This window comes from Rattus norvegicus, chromosome 4, assembly GCF_021556685.1.
Source record: "Rattus norvegicus strain SHRSP/BbbUtx chromosome 4, alternate assembly SHRSP_T2T, whole genome shotgun sequence".
NCBI classification, from domain to species: domain Eukaryota; kingdom Metazoa; phylum Chordata; class Mammalia; order Rodentia; family Muridae; genus Rattus; species Rattus norvegicus.
Genome location: NC_141537.1, coordinates 99422665 through 99435493, shown reverse-complemented (window position 1 = coordinate 99435493; position 12829 = coordinate 99422665). Strand labels below are relative to the sequence as shown.

Below are 12829 nucleotides of genomic sequence, written 5' to 3'. Positions count from 1 at the left end.
TGAAATGCTTCTACCTCTCATTTTTTTTCTTTTTTTTTCTTTTTTATTTATTTATTTATTGCCAGAGAACCACTTTTTTTAATCTTTATTAACTTGAGTATTTATTATTTACATTTCGATTGTTATTCCCCTTCCTGATTTCTGGGCCAACAACCCCCTAACCTATTCTCCTCCCCTTCTACATCCACTTCCCCTCCCCATCCTGCCCCCTTACCGCCCTCCCACCAACAATCACGTTCACTGCAGGTTCAGTCTTGGCAGGACCAAGGGCTTCACCATCCACTGGTGCTCTTACTAGGCTATTCATTACTACGTGTGCAGTTGGAGTCCAGGGTCAGTCCATGTATATATATAGTCTTTGAGTAGTGGGTTAGTCCCTGGAAACTCTGGTTGGTTGGCATTGTTGTTCATATGGAGTCTCAAGCCCCTTCAAACTCTTCCAGTCCTTTCTCTGATTCCTTCAACGGGGGTCCCATTCTCAGTTCAGTGGATTGCTGCTGGCATTCACCTATGTATTTGCTGTATTGTGGGTGTGTCTCTCAGGAGAGATCTACATCCAGTTCCTGTCAGACTGCACATCTTTGCTTCATCCACCTTATCAAGTCTGGTGGCTGTATACGTATGGGCCACATGTGGGGCAAGCTCTGAATGGGTGTTTCTTCTGCCTCTGTTCTTAACTTTGCCTCCCTGTTCCCTGCCAAGGGCATTCTTGTTCCCCTATTAAAGAAGGAGTGAAGCATCCACATTTTGGTCATCCTTCTTGAGTTTCACGTGTTCTGTGCATCTAGGGTAATTCAAGCATTTGGGCTAATAGGCACCTATCCATGAATGCATACCATGGGTGTTTTTCTGTGATTGGGTTACCTCACTCAGGATTATACTTTCCAGTTCCATCAATTTGCCTATGAATTTCATAAAGTCATTGTTTTTGATAGGTGAGTAATATTCCATTGTGTAGATGTACCACATTTTCTGAATCCATTCCTCTGTTGAAGGGCATCAGGGTTCTTTCCAGCTTCAGGCTATTGTAAATAAGGCTGCTGTGAACATAGAGGAGCATGTGTCTTTGTTATATTTTGGAGCTTCTTTTGGGTATATGCCCAAGAGTAGTATAGCTGGGTCCTCAGGTAGTGCAATGTCCAGTTTTCTGAGGAACCTCCAGACTGATTTTCAGAATGATTGTACCAGTTTGTAATCCCACCAACAATGGAGGAGTGTTTCTCTTTCTCCACATCTGCACCAGCATATGCTGACGCCAGAGTTTTTGAATTTAGCCATTTTCACTGGTGTGAAGTGGAATCTCAGGGTTGTTTTGATTTGCATTTCCCTTATGACTAGAGATGTCGAACACCTATTTAGGTGCTTTTTAGCCATTCGGCATTCCTCAACTGTGAATTCTTTTTTTGCTTTGAACCCCATTTTTTAATCAGGTTATTTATCTCCCTGTAGCCTAACTTCATGAGTTCTTTGTATATTTTGGATACAAGCCCTCTATCTGTTGTAGGATTGGTAAGTAACTATTCTCAATTTTTTGGTTGCCATTTTGTCCTAAGAACAGTGTCCTATGCCTTACAGAAGCTTTGTAGCTTCATGAGATCCCATTTGTCGATTCTTATCTTAGAGCATAAGCCATTGGTGTTTTGTTCAGGAAATTTTCCTCAGTGCCCATGCTTTCAAGATTCTTCCCCACTTTTTCTTCTATTCGTTTGAATGTTTCTGGTTTGATGTGGAGGTCCTTGATCCACTTGTATTTCAGCTTTGTATAGGGTGATAAAAATGGATCGACCTGCATTCTTCTACATGCTGACCTCCAGTTATACCAGCACCATTTGCTGAAAATGCTATCTTTTTTCCCACTGGATGGTTTGGTTCCTTTTAAAAAATCAAGTGACCATAAGTGTGTGTCTTCATTTCTGGGTCTTCAATTCTATTCCACTGGTCTATCTGCCTGTCTCTGTACAAATACCATACAGTTTTTATCACTATTGCTCTGTAATACTGCTTGAGTTCAGGGATAGTGATTCCCCCCAGAAGTCCTTCTTTTGTTGAGGATAGTTTTAGCTATCCTTGGTTTTTCTAGAGAAAGAGACATTGTCAGCTTCAGGGTTCATCCGTGTTAGCATCTACTTGGCATAGTAACAAATTGAACCTGGCTGTACTTGTACTTTGCTCATGAAAGATGCAACCCCAAGGGATACAGAGTTTCAAAGCTGCCTCAGTGTCTGTTGGATTGGGGCAAGATTCATGACCATGATCAGTCGCATGGACCATGATGATGCTATCTTCATCACTGTTGGCAGTATATGGAGGATAGCTCACAGTGATTCAGCATGTATAATATCCAAATATTGAAAAGGATTATTAACACAATACCTTGAAATGGATTGCCTCTATTCAAGATTTTAAAACACAAAGATGAGTAGTGCCCCTAGGTCATTTCCTGGAGAATGGAAGTTTCCCTATCTATTCAATTCCTATGTTGGAAAAGGTCCTGTGTTATGAGAGGATTGAAATAATGGAAGACAGGAACATCTTAAGAATATCATAATTTTCCATAATGCATTTGGCTTACAACATAAGGTCCAAAAAGTAAACAATAATAACTGCAAATAATTTTGGGTAATATACATCAGTGTCAAGTTCTACTATGTGCCCAAAATTTGTGATGAGAATCATCCATTCATGTTTATAATGCCCAGAGAGTGAAAATGGTCTAACCACTCAGTGTCCCATTTTTACTCCATTTTTGTATTCCCTTACTTCACCTTTTGCTTACACTATACCAAAAAATGGAAGAAGAGACAGATAGTACCTGCCACAGAGAACACCACCTGAACTAACACTTCTCAAAGGTCTCAGCTATAAATAATTCTGGATTCTTTAGCTCTTCTTCTTGTTCTCCTCCACCTGATTTCCAATACCTCCACCTCTTCCTTCTTCTATGTAAATGTAAAAATTTGTTCTGATGTTCTCCAGAGAAGAAAAATAAATGACAGCTGGGTATAACCATCTGTGTGGTTTCTGTTCAGGTCTGTATCATTGTGAAGGACACTCTAGAATTTGCTGACAGTAATACATGCCCATATATTGAGCCTCCACTCAAGTGATTTTCAGTGTGAAATATGTTCCTGACCCTGAATACTGTCACTGAATCTGTCTGAGATTCCTGATGCATGGGTAGACATCAAATAGATCAGGAGCTGAGGAGACTGTCCCGGCCTCTACATAAAACAATTCAAGTATTCCTTCCCATCCTTATACAGGAGGCTTTCACTAGACCTGCAGGAGATAGATAGAAGCTGACTCTCCAGAAGGGACAGGATTGGAGACTGCACACTTGGTCATCACAATATACCCATTGACTCCTGAAATGAGAGAAATGAAAGGTATGCACAGATATAGTGATATCTTCAAGTGATTTTTCTTTACTTTATTTCCTACGTACTGTGTTCATGACTTTCATATTTCAAAAATTCTCAACATAAGATACCTATGTAAAGAGAGCAGATAACCTCTCTAGGAATCATCTGGGAAATCAGCTTTCAAAGCTGTAAGAGTAACCACAAAAGTTTAGGTTCACTGAGGAAATCTTAGAAAAACATGTTTGGCAAACTAAACCAAAGATGTCAGTTAGGAACAGCTCCAGCATCTGCATCTGCACTGGCATCTGCTTCTGCATCTGCTTCTACATCTGCATCTGCATCTGCATCTGCAATAGAAAGGCCCATATCCCCACCCCCACAGGTGCCTTTAACTAATTCTTTACTAATCAGGGATCCACAGCACAAGCAGCCCCAGTAACTGAAGAGAGCACCTCATTCTGAAGATTCAATATGAAGAGTCCTGAATAACTTAAGGCAGAAAGAGTGGCTAGCTTTTGTCTTGGACTTGCAAGGAGAAGTGGACTCTAGGGAACATTGTGCAAATCCATTGGTTAATACAACTGTACAAAAAAGTACCAAGAGTAAGTTAAAGCCCCTTATTTGTAGAGTACCATAAATGGTCTCCTGTGTTTTTAAAGAAATAGATACAAATCCTATTGCCTATAGCAAAGGGTATGTGGAGACCCTTGAAAAAATGACTGGTGTGTCTTGAAGTGATTATTTGAACGAAAAGTTAGTAATCGTATCTTATAATGATAAGCAAGACAAAAAGAAAAAAAGAAATAAAATTATCGGCTTTCTTTTTTTTTTTTATTAACTTGAGTATTTCTTATATACATTTCAAGTGTTATTCCCTTTCCCGGTTTCCGGGCAAACATCCCCCTCCCCCCTCCCCTTCCTTATGGGTGTTCCCCTCCCAACCCTCCCCCCATTGCCGCCCTCCCCCCATAGTCTACTTCACTGGGGGTACAGTCTTAGCAGGACCCAGGGCTTCCCCTTCCACTGGTGCTCTTACTAGGATATTCATTGCTACCTATGGGGTCAGAGTCCAGGGTCAGTCCATGTATAGTCTTTAGGTAGTGGCTTAGTCCCTGGAAGCTCTGGTTGCTTGACATTGTTGTACTTTTGGGGTCTCAAGCCCCTTCAAGCTCTTCCAGTTCTTTCTCTGATTCCTTCAACGGGGGACCTATTCTCAGTTCAGTGGTTTGCTGCTGGCATTCGCCTCTGTATTTGTGTATTCTGGCTGTGTCTCTCAGCAGCGATCTACATCCAGCTCATGTCGGTCTGCACTTTTTTGCTTCATCCATCTTGTCTAATTGGGTGGCTGTATATGTATGGGCCACATGTGGGACAGGCTCTGAATGGGTGTTCCTTCAGTCTCTGTTTTAATCTTTGCCTCTCCCTTCCCTGCCAAGGGTATTCTTTTTCCTCATTTAAAGAAGGAGTGAAGCGTTCACATTTTGATCATCCGTCTTGAGTTTCGTTTGTTCTAGGGATCTAGGGTAATTCAAGCATTTGGGCTAATAGCCACTTATCAATGAGTGCATACCATGTATGTCTTTCTGTGATTGGGTTAGCTCACTCACGATGATATTTTCCAGTTCCAACCATTTGCCTACGAATTTCATAAACTCCTTGTTTTTGATAGCTGAGTAATATTCCATTGTGTAGATGTACCACATTTTCAGTATCCATTCCTCTGTTGAAGGGCATCTGGGTTCTTTCCAGTTTCTGGCTATTATAAATAAGGCTACAATGAACATAGTGGAACACGTGTCTCTTTTATATGTTGAGGCATCTTTTGGGTATATGCCCAAGAGAGGTATAGCTGGATCCTCAGGCAGTTCAATGTCCAATTTTCTGAGGAACCTCCAAACTGATTTCCAGAATGGTTATACCAGTCTGGAATCCCACCAACAATGGAGGAGTGTTCCTCTTTCTCCACATCCTCGCCAGCATCTGCTGTCACCTGAGTTTTTGATCTTAGTGATTCTCACTGGTGTGAGGTGAAATCTCAGGGTTGTTTTGATTTGCATTTCCCTTATGACTAAAGATGTTGAACATTTCTTTAGGTGTTTCTCAGCCATTCTGCATTCCTCAGCTGTGAATTCTTTGTTTAGCTCTGAACCCCATTTTTTAATAGGGTTATTTGTTTCCCTGCGGTCTAACTTCTTGAGTTCTTTGTATATTTTGGATATAAGGCCTCTGTCTGTTGTAGGATTGGTAAAGATCTTTTCACAATCTGTTGGTTGCCGTTTTGTCCTAACCACAGTGTCCTTTGCCTTACAGAAGCTTTGCAGTTTTATGAGATCCCATTTGTCGATACTTGATCTTAGAGCATAAGCCATTGGTGTTTTGTTCAGGAAATTTTTTCCAGTGCCCATGTGTTCCAGATGCTTCCCTAGTTTTTCATCTATTAGTTTGAGTGTGTCTGGTTTGATGTGGAGGTCCTTGATCCACTTGGACTTAAGCTTTGTACAGGGTGTTAAGGATGGATCGATCTGCATTCTTCTACATGTTGACCTCCAGTTGAACCAGCACCATTTGCTGAAAATGCTATCTTTTTTCCATTGGATGGTTTTGGCTCCTTTGTCAAAAATCAAGTGACCATAGGTGTGTGGGTTCATTTCTGGGTCTTCAATTCTATTCCATTGGTCTATCTGTCTGTCTCTGTACCAATACCATGCAGTTTTTATCACTATTGCTCTGTAATACTGCTTGAGTTCAGGGATAGTGATTCCCCCTGAAGTCCTTTTATTGTTGAGGATAGCTTTAGCTATCCTGGGTTTTTTGGTATTCCAGATGAATTTGCAAATTGTTCTGTCTAACTCTTTGAAGAATTGGATTGGTATTTTGATGGGGATTGCATTGAATCTGTAGATTGCTTTTGGTAAAATGGCCATTTTTACTATATTAATCCTGCCAATCCATGAGCATGGGAGATCTTTCCATCTTCTGAGGTCTTCTTCAATTTCGTTCCTCAGTGTCTTGAAGTTCTTATTGTACAGATCTTTTACTTGCTTGGTTAAAGTCACACCGAGGTACTTTATATTATTTGGGTCTATTATGAAGGGTGTCGTTTCCCTAATTTCTTTCTCGGCTCGTTTCTCTTTTGTATAGAGGAAGGCAACTGATTTATTTGAGTTAATGTTATACACAGCCACTTTGCTGAAGTTGTTTATCAGCTTTAGTAGTTCTCTGGTGGAACTTTTGGGATCACTTAAATATACTATCGTGTCATCTGCAAATAGTGATATTTTGACTTCTTCTTTTCCGATCTGTATCCCCTTGATCTCCTTTTGTTGTCTGATTGCTCTGGCTAGAACTTCAAGAACTATATTGAACAAGTAGGGAGAGAGTGGGCAGCCTTGTCTAGTCCCTGATTTTAGTGGGATTGCTTCAAGTTTCTCTCCATTTAGTTTAATGTTAGCAACTGGTTTGCTGTACATGGCTTTTACTATGTTTAGGTATGGGCCTTGAATTCCTATTCTTTCCAGGACTTTTTTCATGAAGGGGTGTTGAATTTTGTCAAATGCTTTCTCAGCATCTAATGAAATGATCATGTGGTTCTGTTCTTTCAGTTTGTTTATATAATGGATCACGTTGATGGTTTTCCGTATAATAAACCATCCCTGCATGCCTGGGATGAAGCCTACTTGATCATGGTGGATGATTGTTTTGATGTGCTCCTGGATTCGGTTTGCCAGAATTTTATTGAGTATTTTTGCGTCGATATTCATAAGGGAAATTGGTCTGAAGTTCTCTTTCTTTGTTGGGTCTTTGTGTGGTTTAGGTATAAGAGTAATTGTGGCTTCGTAGAACGAATTCGGGAGTGATCCATCTGTTTCAATTTTGTGGAATAGTTTGGATAATATTGGTATGAGGTCTTCCATGAAGGTTTGATAGAATTCTGCACTAAACCCATCTGGACCTGGGCTCTTTTTGATTGGGAGACCTTTAATGACTGCTTCTATTTCCTTAGGAGTTATGGGGTTGTTTAACTGGTTTATCTGTTCCTGATTTAACTTCGATACCTGGTATCTGTCTAGGAAATTGTCCATTTCCTGAAGATTTTCAAGTTTTGTTGAATATAGGTTTTTATAGTAAGATCTGATGATTTTTTGAATTTCCTCTGAATCTGTAGTTATGTCTCCCTTTTCATTTCTGATTTTGTTAATTTGGATGCACTCTCTGTGTCCTCTCGTTAGTCTGGCTAAGGGTTTATCTATCTTGTTGATTTTCTCAAAGAACCAACTTTTGGTTCTGTTGATTCTTTCTATGGTCCTTTTTGTTTCTACTTGGTTGATTTCAGCTCTGAGTTTGATTATTTCCTACCTTCTACTCCTCCTACGTGTGTTTGCTTCTTTTTGTTCTAGAACTTTTAGGTGTGCTGTCAAGCTGCTGACATATGCTCTTTCCTGTTTCTTTCTGCAGGCACTCAGCGCTATGAGTTTTCCTCTTAGCACAGCTTTCATTTTGTCCAATAAGTTTGGGTATGTTGTACTTTCATTTTCATTAAATTCTAAAAAGTTTTTAATTCCTTTCTTTATTTCTTCCTTGACCAGGTTATCATTGAGTAGAGCATTGTTCAATTTCCACGTATAAGTGGGCATTCTTCCCTTATTGTTATTGAAGACCAGTTTTAGGCCGTGGTGGTCCGATAGCACGCATGGGATTATTTCTATCTTTCTGTACCTGTTGAGGCCCGTTTTTTGACCAATTATATGGTCAATTTTGGAGAAAGTACCATGAGGAGCTGAGAAGAAGGTATATCCTTTTGCTTTAGGATAGAATGTTCTATAAATATCCATTAAGTCCATTTGGCTCATGACTTCTCTTAGTCTGTCGACATCACTGTTTAATTTCTGTTTCCATGATCTGTCCATTGATGAGAGTGGGGTGTTGAAATCTCCCACTATTATTGTGTGAGGTACAATGTGTGTTTTGAGCTTTAGTAAGGTTTCTTTTACGTATGTAGGTGCCCTTGTATTTGGGGCATAGATATTAAGGATTGAGAGTTCATCTTGGTGGATTTTTCCTTTGATGAATATGAAGTGTCCTTCCTTATCTTTTTTGATGACTTTTAGTTGGAAATTGATTTTATTTGATATTAGAATGGCTACTCCAGCTTGCTTCTTCTGACCATTTGCTTGGAAAGTTGTTTTCCAGCCTTTCACTCTGAGGTAGTGTCTGTCTTTGTCTCTGAGGTGTGTTTCCTGTAGGCAGCAGAATGCAGGGTCCGCGTTGCGTATCCAGTTTGTTAATCTATGTCTTTTTATTGGGTAGTTGAGGCCATTGATATTGAGAGATATTAAGGAATAGTGATTATTGCTTCCCGTTATATTCATATTTGGATGTGAGGTTATGTTTGTGTGCTTTCATTCCCTTTGTTTTGTTGCCAAGACGATTAGTTTCTTGCTTCTTCTAGGGTATAGCTTGCCTCCTTATGTTGGGCTTTACCATTTATTATCCTTTGTAGTGCTGGATTTGTAGAAAGATATTGTGTAAATTTGGTTTTGTCATGGAATATCTTGGTTTCTCCATCAATGTTAATTGAGAGTTTTGCTGGATACAGTAACCTGGGCTGGCATTTGTGTTCTCTTAGGGTCTGTATGACATCAGTCCAGGATCTTCTGGCCTTCATAGTTTCTGGCGAGAAGTCTGGTGTGATTCTGATAGGTCTCCATTTATATGTTACTTGACCTTTTTCCCTTACTGCTTTTAATATTCTTTCTTTATTTTGTGCGTTTGGTGTTTTGACAGTTATGTGACGGGAGGTGTTTCTTTTCTGGTCCAATCTATTTGGAGTTCTGTAGGCTTCTTGTATGTCTATGGGTATCTCTTTTTTTAGGTTATGGAAGTTTTCTTCTATGATTTTGTTGGAGATATTTACTGGTCCTTTGAGCTGGGAGTCTTCACTCTCTTCTATACCTATTATCCTTAGGTTTGATCTTCTCATTGAGTCCTGGATTTCCTGTATGTTTTGGACCAGTAGCTTTTTCCGCTTTACATTATCTTTGACAGTTGAGTCAATGATTTCTATGGAATTTTCTGCTCCTGAGATTCTCTCTTCCATCTCTTGTATTCTGTTGGTGAAGCTTGTATCTACAGCTCCTTGTCTCTTCTTTTGGTTTTCTATATCCTGGGTTGTTTCCATGTGTTCTTTCTTGATTGCTTCTATTTCCATTTTTAATTCCTTCAACTGTTTGATTTTGTTTTCCTGGAATTCTTTCAGGGATTTTTTGTCTCCTCTCTATGGGCTTCTACTTGTTTATTTATGTTTTCCTGGAATTCTTTCAGGGATTTTTGTGTCTCCTCTCTATGGGCTTCTACTTGTTTATTTATGTTTTCCTGGAATTCTTTCAGGGATTTTTGCGATTCTTTCAGGCATTTTTGCGATTCCTCTCTGTAGGCTTCTACTTGTTCTCTAAGGGAGTTCTTCACGTCTTTCTTGAAGTCCTCCAGCATCATGATCAAAAATGATTTTGAAACTAGATCTTGCTTTTCTGGTGTGTTTGGATATTCCATGTTTGTTTTGATGGGAGAATTGGGCTCCGATGGTGCCATGTAGTCTTGGTTTCTGTTGCTTGGGTTCCTGCGCTTGCCTCTCGCCATCAGATTATCTCTAGTGTTACTTTGTTCTGCTATTTCTGACAGTGGCTAGACTGTCCTATAAGCCTGTGTGTCAGGAGTGCTGTAGACCTGTTTTCCTCTCTTTCAGTCAGTTATGGGGACAGAGTGTTCTGCTTTCGGGCGTGTAGTTTTTCCTCTCTACGGGTCTTCAGCTGTTCCTGTGGGCCTGTGTCTTGAGTTCACCAGGCAGCTTTCTTGCAGCAGAAAAGTTGGTCTTACCTGTGGTCCCGAGGCTCAAGTTCGCTCGTGGGGTGCTGCTCACGGCCTCTCTGCAGCGACAGCAACCAGGAAGACCTGTGCCGCCGTTTCCGGGAGCTTCAGTGCACCAGGGTTCCAGATGGTCTTTGGCTTTTTCCTCTGGCGTCTGAGATGTGTGTGCAGAGAGCAGTCTCTTCTGGTTTCCCAGGCTTGTCTGCCTCTCTGAAGGTTCAGCTCTCCCTCCCACGGGATTTGGGTGCAGAGAACTGTTTATCCTGTCTGTTTCCTTCAGGTTCTGGCCGTGTCTCAGGCAGGGGTCCTGCCGCTCCTGGGCCCTCCCCTATGGGAGCCCAGAGGCCTTATACAGTTTCCTCTTGGGCCAGGGATGTGGGCAGGGGTGAGCAGTGTTGGTGGTCTCTTCCGCTCTGCAGCCTCAGGAGTGCCCACCTGACCAGGCGGTTGGGTCTCTCTCTCACAGGGTCTGGGGGCAGAGAGCTGCTGTGGGCCGGGATCCGCGGGTATGGGAATTATCGGCTTTCTTGAAGGAAAGATAAGTGTAGGAGAAACATTTTCTAGAAAAATATAAATATGAAAATTCTGTACAACAACATACACATCTATTTCTAATAATTTCCTGTTGTATATCATCAATATACGTGTATCCCACATAAGTCATAGTCTTAAAAATTTATTATTATGCAGCAGTTAGGTTGTCTCAAGTGGCTAAGGCATTTGCCTTCAAGCCTTGCCTTCTGAGTTTGATACCCAGAACTCACAAGATTAGTTTCCCCATTTGTCCCGTGATCACCCTTCTACCAAATCGGGCACGTGCACGTATACATAGGCACAATACAGAAGTGAATAATGTTTTAAAGAATATTCTGTGTGTAATGAGATGCAGTATACTACAAATATTTCTTCTACTTTTGTTTTGAGTGATGTTTTGAGACCTCTACTAATATCTATTTTTTCTCTTTATAAAGAATCTAGCTGTTTCATGGGTGTTATCATTAACTCCTTCTTTGTGGTGCTTCAATTGATTAATTGATTTGAATTTGGAACATATACATCTAAGTGCACAGTTCAACAGTGTTTTTTGTGCACTACAATGATAACAAGACTGCAATCCATTGTATTTAATGCATCACCACAGTCTTTTTTCATATTTGTATTTTATAGATTATGATTTAAACAGGTGTTAAATGCACCTGATGTGTCAGATCTGTGCCAAGAGGCAAATTTCAGAACTTCATTAGTTTATTCAAGGTACTACATACAATATGAGAGAACCAAGAATCTCACAGCCCTAGTAAGCACCATAGAGACTTGAATTGTGATAAAAGAGCACTTATATTCCTAATAGGTTTTCTTTCCAACATTATCTGTAAAATAATATTTTCTCAAAACAGTGCTTGAAGTTCCTAAATATTAATTTTATTATTTTGTAATAAGATGAGATTGTCCAATAACCTTTGTGTGGCATTAAAATAACTATTTTAAGTGTTTAACTCTAACATAACTCATGAAAGTTCCTAATTGTCTTATTCACTGAAATATATTTTAAAAATCTACAAAGTATTAAAAATTAATTTTAGTCAAAAATACTATTTTTGACTTTCTTGTGTTCCTTTTTATGCTGGAAACACTATAGTACTTATTGTGAAATGTTCTAAATTGCTCATAGTATAAAAATAATAAGCTGGACCCCGCGAGCAAACTTGAGCCTCGGGACCACAGGTAAGACCAACTTGTCTGTTGCAAGAAGGCTGTCTGGTGAAATCGGGACACACAGAGGCAGAATTCCTCTAGGACCGGGCACGTCCTGTGTTTACCAGAATTCCCATACCCACGGATCCCGGCCCGCAGCAGCTCTCTGCTCCCAGACTCCGTGGGAAAGGGACCTCACCGCCTGGTCAGGTGGGCACTCCTGAGGCTGCATAAGCTCCCAGAAGGGGCGGCACAGGTCAACCTGGTTGCTACAGCCGCAAAGAGCCCGTGGGCAACACCCTGCTAGCAAACTTGAGCCTCGGGACCACAGGTAAGACAAACTTTTCAGCTGCAAGAAAGCTGCCTGGTGAACTCAAGACACAGGCCCACAGGAACAGCTGAAGACCTGTAGAGAGGAAAAACTACACGCCCGAAAGCAGAACACGCTGACCCCATAACTGACTGAAAGAGAGGAAAACAGGTCTACAGCACTCCTGACACACAGGCTTATAGGACAGTCTAGCCACTGTCAGAAATAGCAGAACAAAGTAACACTAGAGATAATCTGATGGCGAGAGGCAAGCGCAGGAACCCAAGCAACGGAAACCAAGACTACATGGCACCATCGGAGCCCAATTCTCCCACCAAAACAAACATGGAATATCCAAACACACCAGAAAAGCAAGATCTAGTTTCAAAATCATATTTGATCATGATGCTGGAGGACTTCAAGAAAGACCTGAAGAACTCCCTTAGGGAAACACAGGAAAACATTAATAAACAAGTAGAAGCCTACAGAGAGGAATCGCAAAAATCCCTGAAAGAATCGCAAAAATCCCTGAAAGATTTCCAGGAAAACATAATCAAACAGTTGAAGGAATTAAAAACGGAAATAGAAGCAATCAAGA

At 40.6% G+C, this 12829-nt stretch overlaps 1 long non-coding RNA gene across 1 annotated transcript in view; it reads left to right on the top strand.

Annotated features, from left to right (window-relative positions):
• The window catches only part of LOC148006284 (uncharacterized), a 392633-nt gene extending 388504 nt beyond the window's left edge, over positions 1 to 4129 (top strand). Inside the window, exon 4 of the long non-coding RNA XR_015686659.1 lies at positions 2400 to 4129. This is a non-coding gene — a long non-coding RNA (uncharacterized LOC148006284). The remainder of the gene's footprint in view (positions 1 to 2399) is intronic.
• The last annotated feature ends 8700 nt before the right edge of the window (positions 4130 to 12829 follow it).